We start from the raw sequence: 14,415 nt of genomic DNA on the forward strand, positions 1-14,415 counted from the left end.
AGGGATCGGAAGGGCTGGGGGGGGGGGGGGGGTGCTGAACCCGATTAGACGCGGCTTTCTGGAGAGAGCGGTGTTAACCCAGATGCTAAGTTTCAGAGAGCGTCGGCGGTTCTCCTAACTTGTCCTTCTGCACGAGTCACCGACACAGGCGGGCTCCCCATGCCGTGTGCATAAGCACTTCCTGAGATGTCAGGGCTCTGGCGCAAAGCGTTCTGTGGGGGGGGGGATGCTTTTAAATTAAATGGTAATAAAAGCGAAGGTCGCTGCTGCATGTTAAGTAGCACTTAGTTAATTAACAATAATAAAAATAAAAAATGAATGTGTGAATGAGGTGATAGGAGATGATACAAAGGGGAGTGTAGGGGATTGGCGGAACGTGTTTGGTTTCTGTGCTGTGTACTTGGTAACAGTGACATCTAAGCAACGGACAGTGGCACATATGTGTCACTAGCGGTGGTTCTGACATTGTTAGGGAACAGCTGGCTTCATTACAGACTCAAAGAAGCACAACATTTCCCTGGGCACAGACATACAGTACTGTCTCCCCGGTACAGTACAGTAACATAAAGTACTGTACCCCCGTACTGCACAATCACATACAGCTCTTCGCCCATCTGTACAGCACAATCACATACAGCACTGTCCCCCTGAACAGCAGAATCACATACAGTACTGTCCCCCCTTGTACAGCACAATCACATAAAGTACTGTCCCCCCTTGTACAGCTCAATCACATATTGTACTGTCCCCCTTTGTACAGCACAATCACATATAGTACTGTCCCCCTTGTACAGCATAATCACACATAGTACTGTCCCCCCTTGTACAGCACAATCACATACAATACTGTCCCCCTTGTACAGAACAATTGCATACAGCACTGTCCCACCTTTACAGCACAATCACATACAACATTGCCCCCCCTCCTGTACAGCACAAAAACATATAGCACTCCCCTGTAAATCACAATAGCATATAGTACTGTCCCGCTGTACAGCACAATAACATACAGTACTGTCCCCATGGACAGCACAATCACATACAGTACTGTTCCACTGTACAGCACAATCACATACAGCACAATCACATACAGTACTGTCCCCTCTGTACAGCACATAAAGTATTGTCCCTCTGTACAGCACAATCACCGCCCCCCTGTACAGCACAAACACATCCCCTGTACTGCACAATTGCCCCGTACAGCAAAAACACATAAAGCACTGTCCCCCCTGTACTGCACTATCACATACAGCAATGTCCCCCCTATACATGTAAAACACATTCAGCATCCCCCCCTATACAGCACAAAAACATATAGCACTCCCCCCTGTAAATCACAATAGCATATAGTACTGTTCCGCTGCACAGCACTATCACATACAGTACTGTCCCCTGTACAGCACAATTACATACAGCACCGCCCCCTGTAAATCACAATAGCATATAGTACTGTTCCGCTGTACAGCACAATCACATACAGTACTGTCCCCATGGACAGCACAATCACATACAGCACCGCCCCCTGTACAGCACAATCACATACAGCACCGCCCCCTGTACAGCACAATCACATAAAGTACTGTACCCCCTTGTACAGCACAATCACATAAAGTACTGTCCCCCCTTGTACAGCTCAATCACATATTGTACTGTCCCCCTTTGTACAGCACAATCACATATAGTACTGTCCCCCTTGTACAGCATAATCACACATAGTACTGTCCCCCCTTGTACAGCACAATCACATACAATACTGTACCCCTTGTACAGAACAATTGCATACAGCACTGTCCCACCTTTACAGCACAATCACATACAACATTGCCCCCCCTCCTGTACAGCACAAAAACATATAGCACTCCCCTGTAAATCACAATAGCATATAGTACTGTCCCGCTGTACAGCACAATAACATACAGTACTGTCCCCATGGACAGCACAATCACATACAGTACTGTTCCACTGTACAGCACAATCACATACAGCACAATCACATACAGTACTGTCCCCTCTGTACAGCACATAAAGTATTGTCCCTCTGTACAGCACAATCACCGCCCCCCTGTACAGCACAAACACATCCCCTGTACTGCACAATTGCCCCGTACAGCAAAAACACATAAAGCACTGTCCCCCCTGTACTGCACTATCACATACAGCAATGTCCCCCCTATACATGTAAAACACATTCAGCATCCCCCCCTATACAGCACAAAAACATATAGCACTCCCCCCTGTAAATCACAATAGCATATAGTACTGTTCCGCTGCACAGCACTATCACATACAGTACTGTCCCCTGTACAGCACAATTACATACAGCACCGCCCCCTGTAAATCACAATAGCATATAGTACTGTTCCGCTGTACAGCACAATCACATACAGTACTGTCCCCATGGACAGCACAATCACATACAGCACCGCCCCCTGTACAGCACAATCACATACAGCACCGCCCCCTGTACAGCACAATCACATAAAGTACTGTCCCCTCTGTACAGCACAATCACATAAAGTATTGTCCCTCTGTACAGCACAGTCACCGCCCCCCTGTACAATACAAACACATCCCCTGTACTGCACAATTGCCCCGTACAACAAAAACACATAAAGCACTGTCCCCCCTGTACTGCACTATCACATACAGCAATGTCCCCCCTATACATGTAAAACACATTCAGCATCCCCCCCTATACAGCACAAGCACATATAGCACTAGTTCCTCCCTTTGCAGCACAATCACATACAGCACTCTCTCCCTCTGTACAACACAATCACATACAGCACTCTCTCCCTCTGTACAACACAATCACATACAGATGGGGCCATTCTCTGTGTTGCCGCCGATGTGCCATCCTCAGGCATCTGGCGGATGGCGATCAGGCATATGTGGACGCATGAGATCCTCACACGCTTGTGTGTCCATTGCCAAGAATCGGGCACGCACATGTCTCGACGTGCGCTTGCCCCATTCAGCGGATAGTGTTCAGCGTGCCAGGAGCCGCTCTGATGAGAGTGGCTCCATATGTACAGCACTCTCTCCCTCTGTGCAACACATTCACCTACAGCACTCTCTTCCTCTGTGCAACACATTCACCTACAGCACTCTCTCCCTCTGTGCAACACAATCACATACAGCACTCTCTCTCTCTCTCTGCAACACAATCACCTACAGCACTCTCTCCCTCTGTGCAACACATTCACCTACAGCACTCTCTCCCTCTGTGCAACACATTCACCTACAGCACTCTCTCCCTCTGTGCAACACAATCACATACAGCACTCTCTCCCTCTGTGCAACACAATCACATACAGCACTCCCTCCATCTGAGCAACTCAATCATATACAACATTCTCTCCCTATGTGCAACACAATTACATACAGCACTCTCTCCCTCTGTGCAACACAATCACATACAGCACTCTCTCCCTCTGTGCAACCCAATCACATACAGCACTCTTTCCCTCTGCAACACAATCACATACAGCACTCTCTCCCTCTGTGCAAAACATTCACCTACAGCACTCTCTCCCTCTGTGCAACACAATCACATACAGCACTCTCTCCCTCTGTGCAACACAATCACATACAGCACTCTCTCCCTCTGTGCAACACAATCACATACAGCACTCTCTCCCTCTGTGCAACACAATCACATACAGCACTCTCTCCCTCTGTGCAACACAATCACATACAGCACTCTCTCCCTCTGTGCAACACTATCACATACAGCACTCTCTCCCTCTGTGCAACACAATCACATACAGCACTCTCTCCCTCTGTGCAACACAATCACATACAGCACTCTCTCCCTCTGTGCAACACAATCACATACAGCACTCTCTCCCTCTGTGCAACACAATCACATACAGCACTCTCTCCCTCTGTGCAACACAATCACATACAGCACTCTCTCCCTCTGTGCAACACAATCACATACAGCACTCTCTCCCTCTGTGCAACACAATCACATACAGCACTCTCTCCCTCTATGCAACACAGTCACATACAGCACTCTCTCCCTCTATGCAACACAGTCACATACAGCACTCTCTCCCTCTGTGCAACACAATCACATACAGCACTCCCTCCATCTGAGCAACTCAATCACATACAGCACTCTCTCCCTCTGTGCAACACAATCACATACAGCACTCTCTCCCTCTGTGCAACACAATCACATACAGCACTCTCTCCCTCTATGCAACACAGTCACATACAGCACTCTCTCCCTCTGTGCAACACAATCACATACAGCACTCCCTCCATCTGAGCAACTCAATCACATACAACACTCTCTCCCTCTGTGCAACCCAATCACATACAACACTCTCTCCCTCTGTGCAACCCAATCACATACAGCACTCTCTCCCTCTGTGCAACCCAATCACATACAGCACTCTCTCCCTCTGTGCAACCCAATCACATACAGCACTCTTTCCCTCTGCAACACAATCACATACAGCACTCTCTCCCTCTGTGCCACACAATCACATACAGCACTCTCTCCCTCTGTGCAACACAATCACATACAGCACTCTCTCCCTCTGTGCAACACAATCACATACAGCACTCTCTCCCTCTGTGCAACACAATCACATACAGCACTCTCTCCCTCTGTGCAACACAATCACATACAGCACTCTCTCCCTCTGTGCAACACAATCACATACAGCACTCTCTCCCTCTGTGCAACACAATCACATACAGCACTCTCTCCCTCTGTGCAACACAATCACATACAGCACTCTCTCCCTCTGTGTAACACAATCACATACAGCACTCTCTCCCTCTGTGCAATACAATCACATACAGCACTCTCTCCCTCTGTGCAACACAATCACATACAGCACTCTCTCCCTCTGTGCAACACAATCACATACAGCACTCTCTCCCTCTGTGCAACACAATCACATACAGCACTCTCTCCCTCTGTGTAACACAATCACATACAGCACTCTCTCCCTCTGTGCAACACAATCACATACAGCACTCTCTCCCTATGTGCAACACAATCACATACAGCACTCTCTCCCTCTGTACAATAGTAGGAGAAATCTAAGATGTGTATTCTACTTCACATGTGATGTTGCTATGGGCAACCAATCAGAATAAAAAGTAGAATCTGATTGGTTGCCCATAGCAACATCACGTGAAGTAGAATACACATCTTAGTAAATTCTCCCCAGTGTCTAGTTAGACCAGTCGTTCTCAACCACGGGGGTTTCTGAGTTAGAAACTCAATTGGTCGACAACAAAAGGTCAACACAGTAAAAAGGTCGACATGCACTAGGCCGACACAGGCAACAGGTCAAACATGGAAACGATCAACAAGTGAAAAGGTCAACATGAGTTCCTCATTATTTTTATGTCAATGTCGACATGAACTCCCAATTAGTGTAACTTGTACCCTCGCATGGTTTGCCGGGCTTGGCACACTTTACCATTCCCGACTGTGGTCCACGTGGAGGGTAAAGTTTGAAAAAGTCCCCAAAAAATGAAGAAATTGTGAAAAAATGTGGTCACCCTTGTCATGGTTCAACCATTGTCATGTCGACATATATGTCGACCTTTCCTCTCAATGTCGACATATTGCATGTCAGCATTTTCGCAATGTCAACCTAGTTCATGTTGAAATTTTGCGAGTGTCGGCCGATTGCATGTCCACCTTTTGATGTCGACCTATTGATTGTCAACATAGACACTGTCGACCTAACATCCGAAAACACGGATGGACTGGGTATCATTCAGAAGGTTTTCATTACTGTGTAAGCCAGGGTTACCTACATTCTGTGAGATAGGGGGATGGGAAAGGGGCAGGATGGGGGCGGAGCTATGAAGAAATGTTCTCTACGGGGACATGGCTAGCGCAATTGCATCGTAGTGGCCACGCCCCCAGCAGTGCAATGCTGTTACTTCAGGCATTGCATTGCAGTGGGCGGGGCTACAATGACGCAATTTGGACCAAAGGAGTCCACCGCTGAGAGGGGTGTCACAGAAGACTGCCAGCATTACGGAATATTTGTCGGTACTTGTGTATTATCACGGCGCCCGATTTTATCTAAATCGTATACGATATCGCATGCGATTTAGCAGACAATTTGCGGCAGATTCGATCCGCGATGCGATTTCGCTGCCGATTTCCTGCGATTTGCATGCTTTCCCATTGCAAGGGCACACCCCCACTATCCAAGTCAGCCCGAAGCGTGGCGAGCGGACGCGGTACGTGTCCTCCTGACCTGTTCATACCCCCACTATCCACGTCGGCGTGGAGTTGATTTTTAAAGCGTGGCGAGCCCGAAGCGTGGCGAACGCAGCGACCCCCGCGAGGGAACGCGGAAAACAATCCCGAAGCGACTGCCCCTAGCCATGCTTCGGGCTCGGTGGCTCGCTGCGCTCGCCACACTATATAAAATCAACTCCACGCCGACTTGTATAGTGGGGGTATGAACAGGTCCGGAGGACACGTACCGCCACCCCTCGCCACGCTCCGGGCTAACTTGGAAAGTGGGGGTGTGCAAGGATGGAATAGCGGAAAATCGACCGCTAAATCACATCCGATTTTTCGGCCGATTTTGCGGGCGCCTTGATAATACACAAGTACCTATTTGTCTCCCTTTCCTGGGGGCAGGGAGGGGGACCCAATTTCTGGAACCCTCCTGGAAATTCCCGGAGGGTAGGCAACCCAGGCGTAAGCACTAATCAGGGGCGTGTTTAGAAGGGAGGAGGAAGGCCGTGTGCTGTAAGGTCTGATTGCTCTAGTGCTCAGACCCAACTGTGCATTTGCGAACCTCCGCTCCATTGTAAAGTCCGAGCACTAAACCACTCAGACTGCACTGTGCACTGGCAGCCATTATAGATATGTCACTGGCACTATTGCAATTTATAGGAGGAATTTATGCTATTGGCTCCACATAGACAGCAACAGCTGCAGTGCCTCTAACAGCCTCAGGAAGTGGAGAGTGCAAACGGAAATTGCTTCCCTCCTTGTACAGGAAATGACAGCTGGGGGGGGGGGGGGGTATAGTAATGGTTATTAATCCAGTGACTTCTGTCACAATTTGCAATAATAAGCTTTATTAATAGCAGAGAGGTGGGACGGTGCCGCCTGCAGGTCACACTAGTCTATAGGGCTGACGTTTACAGTTTAAAAATAGACTAAAAGCATAAAATTCATAGACGCTAATGATGATAATAATAATAATAATTATTAATAACAAAAGAAGTTGCGGGGGAAGTAACATACAAACCCTTCCTATCCACAGAACTGCAAATGTGACACAGGATTTATATCGGATAGTTCTGTTTGTATACAAATAGAAATGTTTTCCACAAAAACATCGGTAACATTATACCCAATGAGCTGATCCTATGCATTTGCATGCCAGGCACCTGCAATGGTTACATGTGCCACCGGCAGTTCTTGGCTTTGGTAAGGTGGCGCTGGATCTGTGATAAGACCCTGTACACAGCGGGGAGATTTATGGCAGCAGAGAGTGACAGGTGGAAGGAGATGGCAGGAGGGGGCTGGGTGTAAACCCTGCTACCTGCATATACTTAATATTCATGTGCCTCTGTGTAAAAGCTGAACAACTTTAACCCTGTAGTGGCCACCTTCTACAAAGTTTGACGCGGTATGAGAATTGATGATATATAATGTAACTTATGCACATGTCTGGTAAAAATGCTTTACTGTACTGTATTAAGGATGGCCATAGTTTATTTTGCCATCGATGGTTGCCATCTATTGCAATAGTGCAAGTGGCCATCGATAGTGTCATACTATGCAATGGATGACCATCAATTTTTTTACCTATCATCCATTTTCTTGGCTGATTGGCCTGTAAGCCATTCAAAACATGGGGGCGGAGCTTCACGGTTGTTGGGGTGGAGCTATACTCAGCGTCCCTGCTCCTTGGGGGGGGGGGGGGGGGGGAAGAAAAACTAAACTATTCCTATATGCTTGACATCGATGGAGGGAAACCATCTGGATCTCCCCCATCGATGGCAAAACTATTCAACATCGGCCATAAACCATCAATGATTTTGAATCATCGATGTTCGATGACCATCCCTATACTGTATTAATCTAGACGTATGTGTGTTTGTGTACAGTATTACATTTATTTGCAGTACAATTATATGTCGACCGTAAGCTTGTGTCGACCTACAGTATGTCGACCATTCTTTGGTGTCGTCCTACTCACTGTAGACCAATAGTGGTTGACCTAGGCATTGTTGACCCACAGAACCGTCTCTTGCTACCATCAACATAATGACTAGGGATCTTGTATATGGCATTTTATGGCACCTTTTTGTTAAATTAACATCTGGCATGAATTCTCCCAGTAATAAACGTATGTCCTTCTTTATTCCGGAACGCCAGTTGCCTCCGCTGAGTTCTGCAGTCAGGCGCACTGGCTTCCCCAGGCAGGGACACATTTCTACTTTTATATACACATACAGTAAACCACAGATGACACAACAAAGGGAAGGGTTATGTTGCTGCAGTGTTACATTTCCTGACATCATTCTCCCTGTACAGACCTATACGAGGGAACCAGTTAACTAGTAAACTTCTTGGCAGCTTTGAGATACTGTATTGTGCAGGTTCTCAAACTCTGTTTCCATACAGGCCATGTTTTCCTGATCACCCAGCAAGTGCACTGTGTACAGGTTGAGTATCCCCTATCCGTGCATACCGTATCCGAATTATTCCAAAAACCTTGATTTTTTAGAACAATTCAAATTTATTTATTCCCCCCCCCCCCCAACCTTTTTTAATGCTTACCAAGTCCCCCCGGCGTCCATGGCAGGCCTTCAGCATCCTCTCCTGGGACCGCTGGAGACGCCGGAGACAGTGCTGAAGGCCTGCAGTGGACTCCGGGGGACAACGTGGACGCTGAGGGACCGCCGGGCACCACCAGGGGACAGGTAAGTATGCCTAAAACAATTTTATTCCAAAACCCGGAAAATTCCCTTATCCGGAATGCTCGTGGTCCCGAGCATTTCGGATAAGGGATACTCAACCTGTATTACCAATGGTCACATTTTTTAAAATCCTCAGATGACCTGGAAATCAGCTAATTGAACAATGAAGAGATATTTCCGCTCTCCCTGTACCACACCAATCACTATACAGCGATATCGTCTTTGCGCATCTCTCTGTACAACACCAATCACTATACAGCGATATCGTCTTTGCTCATCTCCCTGTACAACACCAATCACTATACAGCGATATCGTCTTTGCGCATCTCCCTGTACAACACCAATCACTATACAACACCAATCACTATACAGCGATATCGTCTTTGCGCATCTCCCTGTACAACACCAATCACTATACAGCGATATCGTCTTTGCTCATCTCTCTGTACAACACCAATCACTATACAGCGATATCGTCTTTGCTCATCTCCCTGTACAACACCAATCACTATACAGCGATATCGTCTTTGCGCGTCTCTCTGTACAACACCAATCACTATACAGCGATGTCGTCTTTGCGCATCTCCCTGTACAACACCAATCACTATACAGCGATGTCGTCTTTGCGCATCTCCCTGTACAACACCAATCACTATACAGCGATATCGTCTTTGTGCATCTCCCTGTACAACACCAATCACTATACAGCGATATCGTCTTTGTGCATCTCCCTGTACAACACCAATCACTATACAGCGATATCGTCTTTGTGCAGCTCCCTGTACAACACCAATCACTATGCAGCTATGTCGTCTTTGCGCATCTCCCTGTACAACACCAATCACTATACAGCGATATCGTCTTTGTGCATCTCCCTGTACAACACCAATCACTATACAGCGATATCGTCTTTGTGCATCTCCCTGTACAACACCAATCACTATACAGCGATATCGTCTTTGTGCATCTCCCTGTACAACACCAATCACTATGCAGCGATGTTGTCTTTGTGCATCTCCCTGTACAACACCAATCACTATACAGCGATGTCGTCTTTGCGCATCTCCCTGTACAACACCAATCACTATACAGCGATGTCGTCTTTGTGCATCTCCCTGTACAACACCAATCACTATGCAGCGATGTTGTCTTTGTGCATCTCCCTGTACAACACCAATCACTATACAGCGATGTCGTCTTTGCGCATCTCCCTGTACAACACCAATCACTATACAGCGATGTCGTCTTTGCGCATCTCCCTGTATAACTCCAATCACTATACAGCGATGTCGTCTTTGTGCATCTCCCTGTACAACACCAATCACTATACAGCGATGTCGTCTTTGCTCATCTCCCTGTACAACACCAATCACTATACAGCGATATCGTCTTTGCTCATCTCCCTGTACAACACCAATCACTATACAGCGATGTCGTCTTTGCTCATCTCCCTGTACAACACCAATCACTATACAGCGATATTGTCTTTGCTCATCTCCCTGTACAACACCAATCACTATACAGCGATGTCGTCTTTGCTCATCTCCCTGTACAACACCAATCACTATGCAGCGATGTTGTCTTTGCGCATCTCCCTGTACAACACCAATCACTATGCAGCGATGTTGTCTTTGTGCATCTCCCTGTACAACACCAATCACTATACAGCGATGTCGTCTTTGCGCATCTCCCTGTACAACACCAATCACTATACAGCACCAATCACTATGCAGCAATGTCGTCTTTGCGCATCTCCCTGTACAACACCAATCACTATACAGCGATGTCGTCTTTGCGCATCTCCCTGTACAACACCAATCATTATACAGAGATGTCGTCTTTGTGCATCTCCCTGTACAACACCAATCACTATACAGCGATGTCGTCTTTGCGCATCTCCCTGTACAACACCAATCATTATACAGAGATGTCGTCTTTGCGCATCTCCCTGTACAACACCAATCATTATACAGAGATGTCGTCTTTGTGCATCTCCCTGTACAACACCAATCACTATACAGCGATGTCGTATTTGCACATCTCCCTGTACAACACCAATCACTATACAGCGATGTCGTCTTTGCTCATCTCCTTGTACAACACCAATCACTATACAGCGATGTCGTCTTTGCTCATCTCCCTGTACAACTCCAATCACTATACAGCGATGTCGTCTTTGCGCACTGGATTGCCATTGCCAGGCCATAGTTAGTTACGTTTCTGGCATTACTTGATATTTGTTTTCTGGATGGAAAATGTCTGCGACCATTCTGCGCAGGAACCTAGTCCACTTTAAAAGTAAATAATCCAATTCGGGACGGCAGAAAAAAATAATCGTGACCTGTCCGGGTGCCGCCTCCGCCACGGTAATGAGCGCGGCTGCTTCCCTTTCATTTTCCACTTGCATAACCTTTTTTCAGGCAGCGGATGTGGCCTGCTGCAGTCCTGAGATAAGCCTCTTGTGTATTGAGATTGACCAGGCTTGACTTGTGACAAAGGGCCTCATTCAGACCCACTCGCCAGGCTGTGTATACTTGCAGCCTTGCAAACAGGTAAGCACCACTCGCTGCCATGCCGTTGTTCCCCTCTCTTCCCCGCTGCCAGAGCCCCCGCCGCCAGATTCCCTGTCTAGACGACAGTCAGAACGTTTGACCTCTATTGATCGATGGGTCTACATATGAAAAATTCAACATGTATTCGATAGACATGGTCAGAAGGTTGACACAAGCAAAAGGTTGACATAGAAAAAGGTTGACGTGAGTTTTTCATGATTTTTTTTCAGCTGATAATTGCGATTCTACGTAACAGCCGGCCCAAGGCCGCTTGTGCCCATTTGGCCTAGTTGGGGATGCGGTCATTTAGTTTACAACATGATGGTAGACAGTCATTAGTTCGACACCATTAGGTCGACATTGGAAAATGTCGACATGGGTCTAGGTCAACATGGTTTTAGATCGTTAGTTCGACAAGTCGAAAGGTCGAGATGGGGTTTTTCACTGTTTTTTGAGCCGACATGTGCCGACAGGTGGTATTTCATACCCTACCATCCACTAGGGCGTGGTGGGAGAATAAAATAGTGTGCCGAGCATATCGATACATCGTGCCCGGCGCATTGCGAGCGCAGCGAGCAATGCGAGGGGATGCGGTGCACTTGAAACTGTGTCCATGTCGACTGTGTTGACATTCAGATAAAAAACAGTGAAAGACCCCATGTCGACCTTTTCACTGTCGACCTAGACATTGTCGAACTAACGACCTGTCAAACTAATGACCTTTCCATCTAGAACCATGTCAACCTAGAACCATGTCGACCTTTTCCCATGTCGACCTAGACACATGTCAACCCTTTCCCATGTCGAACTAATGACTGTAGACCATCATGCTGTAGACCAAATGATCCCAACCCTCCTAGTTGCACCTGGGGCCTTGAGGATGTCGTTTAGGAACCGCTGATGAAACTTTTATTCACGTTAATTTCTGTTTATTTGACTCTTCCGGCGGACATGAATGACGGACGTCCGTCATTATCCCTTTTACATCTATGTCCATGAATTATTAACCGTTCCATTTGTTGTAAAGCCCACGGGACGTGGTCACTTTCTGCTTAGAACTTATTCTTGCAGCCGGCTGTGATACCGATGTTTGCACTTCCACCAGGAATGTGCGGTCAGGTTATAGTTAGTCCCAGGCTGATGCTTCATATGCAGAATCTGCATTGGCACTGCCAACTTTACTAAGGGTCTTATTTATCAAGCGTTAAATCAGGTGGAAATGGCTGTGTCCGCACGATTAGAGAAATGTTAGTTACGGTTACTACGTAGCATCAGCATTCAGGGAAGGAACGCTGAGACTGTTACATTTACCCCAACATCTGAGACTTTGGCTATCCGGAGCCAGATGTCTGTCTTATGGCAAAGTTCCCCCTAATCAGCCGCATGATGGACAATCTGCATATTTTAGCACAGCTGCTACTTACAAAGATGCAGCCGCTGTGCTACTGCCTCCACCTCTGAATCGGGCCCCATCACCACTTATAGCGATGTATGGGGGCAGATGGTGGGAACAAACCGCAGATGTTTCTAAATGGGGTCACATACATGTAGTAGTACGTAGGTTGCTCTGCAGAACCTTAGACGAATGCCATGCCAGGTGCGGACTGACAGGTTCCGGATGGAACGCGCTCACATGTCCGTACACCCTGTGACTAGGAATGATGGTTTTATACATTGCAGTAAGAAAATAATCCCAATAAGGTGCATAGGAGATGGATGGGGGTGGGGTGGGGGGATATATCAGCGGCTGCTGGAGGCAGAAGGATGTTTTCATTATGGGAATATTGCTGCAGAGGGATAATAAGAACGGTGGCAGGATACACATTGTGGGGTCTGAGTCTGACAACGGTCTGACAGTGGGGGAAGGGACAAGGTAATGAGAAATATCGTCCAACACAGCGAGATAGTGATGGCGGCAGGTGGAGATTATCGCTGGAAATCATAAAATGTGCACTGCAGGTGAGGCAGGTGTTACTTGTGCAGAGATAATTAGATTTGGGTGGGGTTTTACACCTGCCCCTCACCTGCAGTGCACATGGTTTTGTCCATCTAAGAAATATTTTGTCAGAAAGAGTGAACTAGAATAAGGGCCTCAGTTCCTGCTGGAGCCTGCTGAAAAATAGCTGTGTGTGTGTGTCGTTCTCTCTGTCTCTCTATGGGACAATGCACTAAGCTTCAAAAAGTGGAGATTGATAAACAGCCAGCCAATCAGCTCCTACCTGTCATGTAACATGGTAGTTAGCAGCTGATTGGTTAGATCTATCTATCTATCTATCTATCTATCTATCTATCTATCTATCTGTCTATCTAGGACACCCTGAGGTGTCATATTAATATGAATCATTGTTTGCTATTACAAAGCATGAGTATTGGGCTTGATTCAGCATGGATCAAATATGTTAAGCTGCTTACAGTTGCGACCAATCGGACTAAGGGTCTAATTCAGACTTGATTGAATGGCTGCTAATTTTCGGAGCCCTGCGATCAGGTATGCGCCGCCCCGCCAGAGAGAAATCCCGCCCTGTGCGAGCCTGTGAATTGCCTAGCACTGCCTGCAAAAATATCACAGCCCTGCGGTTAGCTGCAAATCCATTCACAATCACTCACCTGTGCGTAGCCCAGGACTTACTTGGCGGCTGTGATAGAATCAGGCTGATCAGGGCCAGAGCTCCCAACAGTCCAGATTTTATCGGGACAGTCCCGATTATCAGGGGCTGTCCCACCCACGGGCGGCAGTGTCCCGCGGTGTGGGGGGGCTGTTGGGAGTCCCCCCTGTCAGCTGCTAAACAGCGGGGAATAAACGCGATTATAGACCACGCCCCCAAATAAGGCCACGCCCCCCCCCCGAAAATTTCGGCGCACATCCGGCGCGCAGCAGCAGCGTCCCGCTTGCTGGACTGCCAAAGTTGGGAGGTATGCCTCACACACC

At 47.4% G+C, this 14,415-nt stretch overlaps 1 protein-coding gene across 1 annotated transcript in view; it reads left to right on the forward strand.

The window, feature by feature from the left end:
• The window catches only part of OLFM1 (olfactomedin 1), a 60,130-nt gene that overhangs the window by 1,329 nt on the left and 44,386 nt on the right, over positions 1 to 14,415 (forward strand). The gene's annotated exons all lie outside the window — the stretch shown is intronic.

Source organism: Crinia signifera, chromosome 9 (assembly GCF_055691185.1).
Source record: "Crinia signifera chromosome 9, ASM5569118v1, whole genome shotgun sequence".
In the NCBI taxonomy this organism is placed as follows: domain Eukaryota; kingdom Metazoa; phylum Chordata; class Amphibia; order Anura; family Myobatrachidae; genus Crinia; species Crinia signifera.